This window comes from Gossypium arboreum, chromosome 2, assembly GCF_025698485.1.
Source record: "Gossypium arboreum isolate Shixiya-1 chromosome 2, ASM2569848v2, whole genome shotgun sequence".
In the NCBI taxonomy this organism is placed as follows: domain Eukaryota; kingdom Viridiplantae; phylum Streptophyta; class Magnoliopsida; order Malvales; family Malvaceae; genus Gossypium; species Gossypium arboreum.
Genome location: NC_069071.1, coordinates 41011137 through 41023439, shown reverse-complemented (window position 1 = coordinate 41023439; position 12303 = coordinate 41011137). Strand labels below are relative to the sequence as shown.

Here is a 12303-nt window from a genome sequence, read left to right as displayed (position 1 = left end):
TAAAAAATACACTTTCAGTATATCAAATGTTAACCCATAAAATAAATTATTACTTTTTTATTTGATACACACTCATTTAATTAATAAGTTGCGTTTCGAAAATAAATTTTTGTTTCATTAAAAAAATTAACATGAACAATTCATGTGATTTTACTTATTTTATTGATAACAATGTTAAAAATTTTATCACAATAATTAGAGTGGCTTAAAATAAATAAGAATTTTTAGATTTTAAAAATGAGACATATTGTGATGATCCAAAAGTGCACAAATCAAAGTAATATATGAGTATTGAACTCAAAAGGAATAAAAAGTCGTATAAATCAATCGAAATAATAGATGTTAGGGTAATAGAGTTTAGATACCAACTTAAACAACTAATTGAATGAGTGCTGATTTTAATAGATACTATAAAAAGCAGAAAAATAAATGCATAAAAGTGAATAACTTGAAGGGAACTTTTTGAATAAATACTGGATCTATAGCTCAAACCCAAACAATCAAACAAACCAAGTCCAAAACAATAAAACCCTTTCAGAAAATAAACAAAGAAACAGAAAAATAAACCGAAAGCAGAAAAACAATAAAACACAGCCCAAGAAAGCAGCCCACACAAATAAAGACCCAACAAAATCAAAGGCAGTGGAAAACTCTAGAGACCATTACGTCTCAGCTGGCATCAACAACACCCCTCTTGAAGATAACGCCATCGCCTGGGAAAAGCAAACTTCATTCATATCAATCGTTTCTTCCATCAGTCAACAGCAATTAATATTCACCGACTTCCTTCCCACTTTTCTTCTTGAGAAATCCAAAAAGTAAAGCTTACTGCAAAACTCCTCCCACTTCAAACGTCCGTCCCCTCAACTCCCTCTGGCGCTCCGTCCATCTCCTCTCCTCATCCGCCACAGCCTCAGCCCCAGGAGGAACTCGGTTCAACAGATAAGTAAAAACTCTATTTTTAAGACCTTCAGTAGCTATTAGATGGGCAACTCTGTTAACTTGAAGGGAACTTAAATGTGAAAAAGTTAGTGGTTAGGGAAATGCTTTGGTTAACAGGATGAGGCAACAAAAATATTTAAGCCGTTGTCTACTTATTATCACTGGTAATCCGAGTTAGCACCTAGTGCTCTCGAGTCTTGTTAGGCTCTAAATTTACGGATTTGAGCTAATCTATGGATTCATCTTCTAATTTTCACTTAGGAATAACACAACCTGGGCGTCAATCCGATCAATGGAGCTAAGCTCACTCCGGTAATTAACCCCCCAAAAAAAAAAATACACAAATCTACGTGAATGTTGTATATTGAGAACTGAACTCATTTAGGCAAATCCCATCGATAATAAGTTTTGGCCCATAATAGAATTGAAGAGTTGAATATAAAATACAAAAAGAATTAACATGAGATAACAAGAAATGGAAATGGAATTTGTAAGCTACATAATCAAATCACAAAGATTTTTTAAATCTTGAATGTCAGAATATAATTCCTTAATACTTCAGAATTTAATATATTTACATGTTATTTAAAAGGAAAAGAACAAAACCTAAACCATTTATAAGAGAAGGCAAAATAAAGAAAAAGAAAATAAAAGGGAATTTAAATCTAAATTCAACCCTTATGACTGGCATCCTCTTATCTTTTTCTAATGACTAAGGTTTCTATTTGTAGAAAAACAAATTGTCCTTGGGTAATATGACCAAAATGCTCTTGGAAGAATTTAGAATTGCTGTTTCACTACTTTTAAATAAAATTAGCATAATTTTTAAAAAATAAATAATTATAATAATTTCAAAATTAATTTATAATTATTTGTAACAAATAATTAAAAATTATAATGGTAGTTATAATTATCGCAACTTTTTATTATATTTTATCCGTAAATTTTATTTAATTAATAATTTTATTTTAAAATTAGTAATAACTTGTTTATAACAAAAAAATTTAAAATAATAATTTTAAATTGAATTATACTTATTTTTAATGTGTAATTATAGTATTTTATTAAATTAAAATTATTTTTAAATGTATAATTATCATAATTTTTATTTTAAATCAACTAATAATTTTAATTAAATATTATAATTATTTTAAATATTAATTCAATAATATGATAAAAATAAAGAATATTATTATCCGTTCAAAAATATCTTAAAACTCATATTTATATATATATATATATTATATATTATTTAACAATAAAATACAAATAATTAAATAAAAATTCTCTTTATATTAATTTTATAATAATAAATATGTAATATTAAAATAACTAACACAAAGATATCTTTTCCATCTTTTCTCTCGCAATTTTCATTTTTTTTCTCATTCAATGGCTTTCTTTCCCTCTTTCCTTTCCTCGGATAAATAAGAACTCATAAATAATAGGTGCAACATGTAAAGAATTAAAAGTAATTTTTCTTTTGTAATATACTAGAAATTCTATACCACGTATGTGTGTGTAGAAACTAATTATTTAAAACACAGTTGTATGTTCGAAAAAAATATAAAATAAATAATGAAATATAAGGTTGGAAGGTTTGTAACAACTCGTTTTTCAATAGTGTCGGAAGGTTTGTAACAACTTGTTTTTCAATAGTGTCGGAAATTGATTTTGGGGCAACAAATTCAACAAGTAAATTCGTAAATATTATTATTTAATATTTACGAGTCAAATATGGTATTAAATTAATTTTTAAATTGACAATTTATGCTATTTGAATTAATAATTAAGTTCAAGTGGTATAACTTTAAAGTCAAGTGGTTTTAGAAAATAATGTATTAAGATCTCGTTTCTATAAATCGAGTTTTATTAAAATTTTGTTAAGAAATTTTAATATTTAGATAGTTAATTAAATAAAAAGATTAAATTGTAAAATTTGTAAAATTTAGTCATTATTAAATTACAATAATTAAATGGTTTAATCATTAAAAGGAGGAGGACTCATAGAAGTTGGACCATATTAATTGTAAATGTACAGTTAAAGGTCTTTTAATTTGTTAAATTATTAGATATAAGGTTAATGTTGTAAATTAATAAAGATAAGTTAAAAATATTAATTAAAACATAGCATCATCTTCCAAATGGGATCATCATCGAATGACCATTGGAGAAGCTTGTAAGGTTCGGTCAATGTACCTTTTGTATGTAAGTTCAATTTGAGCTTATTTTTTTGTAATTTTTATTCGTTACAATTAGGTTCAGTTAACTCGTACTTTCGTTTTTGGAACTTATAAAAATTTTAAATGATACTGTAGAGGCTCAATTTAGCCCGGGATTATAAACCCAAAATAAAATAAATAAAAAGTAAAAATCTAAATATTATTAACAGTCTATCAATCCAAATATCAAAAATCAGCCCAAAACATTTACATTAACCTAAGTAGCCCAAAATGCCCCTGGCGCAAATGGGCCAAAACTTAAACAAACTTTAGCCTATTAGGAACTTTAGCAGCAAGGAGCGCTACAGCCCTAGCCTTCAGTGTGCCTACGTATGACCCCTGCACGCCTCCGTACGCCACCCTTGCGCCTCTACGTCGCCTTTCGTACTTGTAAGAAAATAAAAGGGACAACAGCAGAACAGATACAAAAAAAAGGAACAGATTTTTGTATTCTTTTTCTTTTTTCTTTATTTTTGCTTTCGGCTACAAAAGCCAAAGAGAGGGAATGTAATGAACACACACGCACATAACACAACAAAAAAATCAATCAATACAAAAAAAGCTTGAAAAGAAAAAAGTCTCCACAAGGTGATTTTAATCTCGTTTTTCTTTTGATTTAGTTTTTGTTTTCTTTGATTTATCTACCGCATAAAAAAAGCGAATAAAGGGGAGGGCAAATCAAATACAAAGAAATCAATTTTGTTTAAAGAAAAAGAGAGAGGAGAGCCTTATCTTGTAGATATGTCGAAGGTTTTTCTCACTTTGTTGCAATCGAAGTTGAAAAGAGATCTCAAGGCTGAAAGTTCTCCATCGTTGGCAGGTTTAGGCCATCGTCTGCGCTGTCTGCCCTCGAATCTGGTTGGGGTTCGGCTACTGCAAGTTTATTGACTGAAATCCTAGTTGAAAGGGCTAAGAATTTCGGGGGTTTTTGCTTAGAAAAATGGTTTTGTAAGCTTTTAAAATATAAATGTATGATAAAAGTTATATTAAATTTAAAGTGGTGCAATTAAGAAGGTGGAAACTCGCGTGTTGACTTGCTCATTAGGTTGGAATTGCGCATTTCCACCTTAAAGGGGTAATTTGCGCGAACAGTCCCTCCCATTTGCATCACTTTTAATTTAATCCTATTCTATTTCTTTCATTTTTGCCTTGAACTTTGCGCGCCCCTCCAATTTAGTCCGCGCTTGAGTGCTTCTTTTTGGGTTGAGAACATTGGCACTTTTAGCCCTTGTGCATTCATACGCATTGCATTTTGGTCCTTACGTCAGTTTCATTGTTTTATTTTTATTTATTAATTATCTTTGTTAGTTTAATACTATTTCAATTAAGTTTTCTTTTCATTTCAATATGTGTAGTTTTTATTTTTCTAGAAAATTTCATTTAATATTCATCTTTAAATGCTATAATAATTTCACTTTGTTTATTTCTTTTATTTATCGGTTTAAATCTTAAAATTATTGTTTCAAAATTCTCTTTTATATTATATTGTCTTGAAATATTGTATAATATTTATTTTAAATTACCTTTATATTATATATATATGGTTTATATTAAAATTAGCTTTATTTTACATACGTTATCAATCTTATATTATTTTATGTATATAATCTCTTTTAAATCTATATTTTCTTTCAAGTCTATGGTGTATATAGTTTATATTTTAAAAATATATTTTGTTGTATTTCCATTATTCAAAATTCTTTCATGTACTATTATCTAATTAGCATTGTTTATGATTATTTTTAATTATATGTGTACTGTTAATTCTAAATGGACATGTTTTGTTTTTTTTAAATGCTTTGTACTTATTTGCTTCAATTTTTTTTCATTTATAATATTTATTCTAATACTCATTTATAGTTTATTTTAAAAAAAATTATTTCAAACCTTAGTATGTATGGTTCATTTTAAATTTTTCATATATTTAATGTTTTTTTTATTCGTTTTAAATTATATTGACTCCTAATTTTTATATTGTTTTGTATATTGATTGTTTTATATTATTCCATATATTATTGTTGCATATTGTTTATCCCTTTTTTGTTTTATTAAATCAATTGTTGTTCACCCATATTTGCAAATTGGGTTATACTTTTTAGGCTAGTTATATTTAATTGTTTATTTTGTTAATCGATTAAATAAGATATATATTATCTTCATTCATCCATTATTGTATTTTACATATGCATGTTATCCTACGTTTTACTTTTTGTAGATTTACAAATATCGCTTTGTAATTTTTAACTCTTAAAATCAATTATTTCAAACCTTAGTATGTATGGTTCATTTTAAATTTTTCATATATTTAATGTTTTTTATTCGTTTTTACATTATATTGACTCTTAATTTTATATTGTTTTGTATATTGATTGTTTTATATTATTTCATATATTATTGTTGCATATTATTTATCCCTTTTTTGTTTTATTAAATTAATTGTTGTTCACCCATATTTGTAAATTGGGTTATATTTTTTAGGCTAGTTATATTTAATTGTTTATTTTGTTAATCGATTAAATAAGATATATATTATCTTCATTCATCCATTATTGCGTTTTAAGTATGCATGTTATCCTATGTTTTTATTTTTTGTTGATTTACAAATATCGCTTTGTAATTTCTAACTCTTAAAAATCAATTATTTCATTTTATTTCAAGTAGCATTAACGAGTTTTAAGCTTTTTATAATTATTTATTTAAAATTTTTTAAAACAAAGGTAATACTCGATGTTCGGCAATTTGAGAATCGTGCCCTATAGTGTTAGGTTGCGATTTTCTCGCTTGTTCAAAACAATCGAACATTCCTTTAGAATTTTACTCATGTCTTTAAAAACTCTTTAAAATGAAAGTAATATTTAATGTTTGGCAATTTGGAGAATCGTGTCTTATCGTGTTGGGTTGTAATTTTTTGTTTGTTCAAAATAATCGAATGTTCTTTTAAAATTTTACTCATGTTTTCTAAATTCAGAAATAAGGCAATGTCCGATATTTAAAAATTTGAAGAATCGTGTCTTACTGTGTTGGGTTTTAATTTTTTTATTGGACTAAATAATTGGGCATCCTTTTGTGGTTTTCAACATATAAACTTTTAGAAGTTGAAATTTATCGTGTTTTTGAGGGTATAAAGGATCGTGTCTTATCGTGTTAGATGTGATGTTGTATTCTTTGGAAATAAGAGAATTTTGACGACCAACTTGGGTTATTCAAATGTTTATAAAAGGAATCACATTTCAAGAAAACAAATTTAAATCTTAGACATAATGATAATATTTAATCAATTTGGTACCAATTTTGGGCATAGTGAGGGTGGTAATCTTTCTTCATGCGTAACTGACTTCCGAACTCGTGTTCTCATATCTTCGTAAGACCAAAATTGTTGTTTTAATAAATATTTTATTAAAATAACTAAATTTTTAGGTAATTTGATTACACCTAAGCAAAAAGATCAGTGACGACTTCATATTTTATTTTTAAAAAGTTGATTTCCCGTTTTTCTTTAAAATTGAAAAAAAATATGGTTTCGACAATACCATTGAAGAGTTCTTGATGTTCATGATGTTAAATAATAAATTTAAGTTGTTAGTTGTTGATTATGAGTATTTTATTAAGTAATTTTGATGATTTTAAGTATAAGAACTTATTTACGAAAATAGAAAAATTAAAAGAAAATATTGCAAATGGATGATAAATATGGGCTTTTATAAAAATTGATAAAAATCGGTTTGCATGAGTTTTATTTAGAAATGATGAAATTATAAGTTTCGGGTTTAGGGATTAAATTGTAAAAAAGATAAACTTTAGGGATAATTTTGTAAAAATTTTAAAAGGGCTTAACTGCATAAAATGAGTTGATATTTCAGTTAGAAATAGTGTATTGAATAGAATTATTATTTAGATCGAGAGCGAGTGGAAAATCGAGGAGAAGAAAAAATTATCAAATAGCCACTATATTGTCATTTCTGCGATATAGTTAGGTAAGTTTCGTATATAGATAGAAATTATTGTTTTCCATTTTAGATGAATGTAAATGGTTTTTTATGTTATGGTTAAATTATTTCATAAAGATGTGATAAATTATTATTATGGATCAATTAGAAGAATTAATCAAATAAAAGTGATTAAGGGATGGTTACAATCTTTGTGATGGCAGATTGACAGTATATTTATATGTTGATATCATATATTGTGTATGGAAACGATGAAGTGCTCTTGATTGATAAATATGTATAAAGGTATTGGATTACATAAAAATTTCCGGCTGAACGTAGTAATCACTAGGATATGATTGGTATGCCAATCGTGTTAGTATGTGTGCTTGTACGGGGTTTGCACTTCGGTGCCTTTTTATGCACTTTGGTGTCCCTGTTCACACTATGATGCCCCTATTTGCACATTTGTGCCCTATCTGCACTTCGATGTTCTTGTTATGCATCTACGATGCCTCTGGTGTGGTGTAGTTACCCGAGTATCTGAGTCAAGTTACTAGTTTTCGAGCTAAATGTTAATGGAATATATAAATTATTTATGTTCTTAAAGGCTAATGTATAGTCAAGATACTAGTATATGTTAAATGTTTAATGAACTACTTGATCATCTGTGAGTATAATTATATTGATGATTATACAATTTGAAGATAGATATTTATATATTTATGAATGAATTTGGATTGAATTATTATAGTATAGGAAGCATACAATGAACCATTTTCAAGATTAATTTTATAAGCTGCTTCGTAAATGAATAACAAGTATGATTAATCTATTTATTTAGTTTTGACATTGTTTAGTGAAAGTAAGTGATTCTAGGATAATATATTTACATGAAAGTTTGAAATGAAAGATGAATTACGAACTATTATATGTTAAATGTGTAAGTTTTATGGTAAGAAAAAACTTTTAAGTGAAATGGTTTTATGAATTGCTTACAAGGAAAAATATATATGTATATGCAAGGCTACATCAATTACATCAATTATTCATGAGAGGTGTAGTGAATACAAAAAGAAAATTAGCTTAAGATATAATGAAAATTATGCTTAACTGTTTATTCTAATATGTTCAGTAGTTAAGTTTCCTTTATACTAGCTTACTAAGCATTATTGCTTACGTTAGTTATTTTCTTTTCCTGTAGATCATCGAAAAGCTCGATTTGGTTGGAAGCTTGTCGGAGACTTATCACATTATCCAACAGTTAATTTGGTATTTTTGAGTATTTTTTATCAAGGTTAATAAAGGCGTGTATAGGATGTTTCGTTATGGTATAAGATGACTTGTAATGTTATTTTGGTAAATGGTTTGATGGTATTTTGGCATGTAATAATTTTGAAACTTATCTCAGTTTGGTACCATTTGATGCTCTAACAAATTAGGTCAATTTGGTTATGCTACTACGCATATTTGAATGGCTATTATGGTATGTTTGAAATGTTGTATTAATGGTTAAGTTTGTGGTATGTTTTGGTAAAGTTTGAACTAGAATTTGATGATTGAAATATGGTATAATTGACATGTTTAGATAGGTAATGTTTAGTTGTTGATTGACGTGCCTTTAAATGTCATATTAGTTAGTTGTGTTAAGACTTTGAAATGATGTTTTGATGTGTGTTTAGGTGGAGTTTAGGTTCCTTAAATGTGTGCATGAATTGTAACATTTCGAATTAAGGCCTAGTCGGAACAGTAGTTTTGGGATCATAAATCTGACACAATAAAATTTGTTTTTATTATATTTTTATGGTCTATTGTTTCACGAGATGATTTCGTTAAAATTTCGTTCGAAAATTTTGACATTTGGGCACTTAATTTGGTCAAAAGGATTAAATTGTAAAAAGTGTAAAAGTTGAGTTTTACATGTTAGAGGTGTTTAATTGTTATGAAATTTTAAATTGGGGGCTCTTAAATGATAATTGGACCATTGGATAATTTGTTGGACAAAAATGGACATGAAATTGGTGAAATAGAATATTTTTAAGTTAGGGGCATTTTGGTAATCTAGTAATTAAAATGAATTAAAAATAAAATTAAAAGTCAATTTTTGTCCATCTTTCTCATGGCCGAAACTTGCATGGAGAAGACATAACTAGGGTATTTCAAGTCCGAGCTCGATTGTAAGTCTATTCTAGCCCCGTTTTTAATGATTTTTACGTTTTTGAAATCCTCGTAACAAGATCCTTATTTCTACCCATATTTTGAGTTAGGGTTTGTGTTTAAAAATTTACTCATGGATGACATGCACGTGTTTTGATTTCTAATGGTAGAATATGAATGCTCGGTGTGTAATAAATGACTTTTACTAAGTGATCGGTGAAATTGTGAAAAAAGACCGTTTTGTAAAAGTTACAAAATTTGTCATAAAAATGTGATTTAGTGGAAATTAGAAGCTGCTACAGTTATGAAAATAATTCAGCTAGGCTTAAAATGTAATTAAATTGAATAAAAATTATTTTACGAGCCTAGGGGCCAAAGTGCAAATATGTGAAAGTTTAGGGGTCAAAATATAAATTTGTAAAAGTATGATTTTTGGATCCATATGAATAATGTGACTAATTAGTAAGCTAAATGTGGTATTATAGATCAAGGAAAATGATATTCGGGTCTAGATTGGAAATGAATGAGATTATGGACTAAATTAGAATATATAGTCGTACTCGAACCCGAGGTAAGTTCATGTGATTTTAATAATGCAATATTGTATTTGAATGCTAATGCTTTGATATTACACGATTTGTAAGTATATATATGTGAATAATTTGATATTATGTGATTATTTTGATGATATAACATGTTCTTGATGTTTTGCTATTATGATGAAAATGTTGCAATGCCATGTGATTATGAGATATTGCTATGTGAATGTAGCCACAATTCGAGTATGTCCAGTAAAGGTTTGGAAGTTTGATGGAATATGATGTTTCTTTGAAACGAGTAAGTTTGTATGTAAATAATATTTTGATTCTTTTTATGTTATTATCTTTTGTTATTATATGAGATGTGACTGCCTATAGAATGATCAATTGATGTAAACTACGAATCGAAATTAACTAAGAATGAGTTAGTAAAATGTTGAAAAGTGAAGAATTTCCCGATTGAACCGTCGGAATAGAAGAGATACAAATGATTGTTGTGAGTCACATGTGTAGTACTAAGTGTAGGCTACTACGTGTACCAGATTGATAGGTCACATGTGTAGTACTAAGTGCAGGCTATTATGCGTACCAGAGAGCTTCGATTACAAGAGTGGTATATGCACAGGCCACCGAGTATCTGTTATTATTCCGATGAGTTCAATGAGAAATTTACTAAGTGAAAATACATATGTACATGACTATGTGATGAATAAGTGCAAGTATATCTATGTGAAAAGTTGTGAGCAATGTGCTCGATAGTTGAGCGAATCTTTTGGTAAGATAAAATGGAGTAAATGAAATTTTGTAATAAAACAATTTTGGACAACAGCAGTTGTGTGACTTTGAAAAATCACCAAAAATGGTATAAATTGAATTAGAGGTTGAATAAGATATGAAATTAAAGTTTAATGAGTCTATTTTCTCATAAAAGAAACGGTGCAGGAAAAAGAATTTCATATTCTATGATAATTGGATTTTTGCAAGATAGGGTTAGGATGATTTTGAAATCCTCTGTTCTGATTTGGGAAAATCATTAAAATTGTACAAAAATAATTATAGGTCATAATTTGCATTCTTAAAATCCTTAATGAGTTTATTTTCAAGAGGAATTGATGGGGACAACATCCGAGAGCTGTACCATGAGATAAATAATTTTTAGTGAAGAGAGGTCGGAACTGTTGGACAATGAAACAGGGGTATATTTAATGAATAAACTGTACTAATTGGCTAGACCAAAAATTCTGAAAATTTATGGTAAGAATATATGTGAGTCTAGCTTCTGGGAAAATTAGTGGTTCTCAATTTGGAGTCCAGTACCATGAGATAAATAATTTTTAGTGAAGAGAGGTTGGAACTGTCCGACAATGAAATAGGGGTATCTTTAATGAATCAATTGTACTTATTAGCTAGACAAAAAATTCTGAATATTTTATGGTAAGAAGATATATGAGTCTAGTTTTAGAGAAAATTAACGAATCTTAATTTTGAGTTTCGTAACTCGGGATATAAATAAATTAGTAACTATGACTCGAGAAAACATCATGACCAGAAAATAAGCAAAAGTGTAACTATGATTACATTTTCATGGAATCATGTTGATAATTTGCTTATTATTTTCATATGGACTGTAACACCCCGTACCCGAGACCGTTGCCGGAGTCAAACATGAGGTGCTAACGGACTTAATTCCTTACTTAAACAGCTCATACAATTCATTTTTAAAATTTCCAGACGAGCTGGCTAACTGCATCACAGTCACTCTAAAAATCATATCTCGAGTTCCAAAACTCGAATCCAATTCCGTAAATTTTTCATGAAACTAGACTCATATATATATTTACTAATTTTTTTCTAGAATTTTTGGTCGGGCCAATTAGTACAGTTTATTAGTTAAAGTCTCCCCTGTTTCAGGGTTCGACTACTTTGACCTTCATGCATTACGACTTAGATATCTCCCTGTACAACGCTTCAATACTTATGCCATTTGTTTCTAATGAAACTAGACTCAAAAAGGAATCTGTAAATATAAAGAATGACTTCTAATTATCTCTTATTAATTTATGGAGAATTTCCAAAGTCAGAACAGGGGATCCAGAAATCACTCTGGCAATGTTTCACGAAAACTTAAACATCTCATAAAATACGGATCATATGGTTGTTTCGTTTCTTTCATATGAAAATAGACTCATCAATATTCGATTACATAATTTATTCATTATTTAATTCCATTTATACTATTTTTAGTGATTTTTCAAATTCACATCACTGCTGCTGTCAGCATCTATTTTAAGGTAAATTTTACCTATTTCATAGTTTTCCATGAATCAACTAGTAATTTGACATACATTATTTCCAAGTATAATCACGATTAGCCATGACATACGTCGCACCAATAGGACCATGATTGGCCATTCCAATGGCTAATAATTACCAAACATTTCCACACCACTTAATAACCATATCATAAGACCATATATACAAAATGATCATAATGTTATACTCAAAATATACAAGCCA

The 12303-nt window shown here is 28.1% G+C and overlaps 1 long non-coding RNA gene across 2 annotated transcripts; it reads left to right on the top strand.

Moving 5' to 3' along the window:
* Positions 1-504: 504 nt before the first annotated feature.
* On the top strand, positions 505-8628 carry LOC128287170 (uncharacterized). 2 transcript variants are annotated; one of them, XR_008277876.1, is made up of 2 exons: positions 505-1254; positions 8295-8628. It is a non-coding gene; the product is annotated as an uncharacterized LOC128287170 (long non-coding RNA). The 2 variants fall into 2 exon arrangements; XR_008277870.1 differs by lacking the exon at positions 8295-8628 and adding an exon at positions 3985-4318.
* Positions 8629-12303: the final 3675 nt, after the last annotated feature.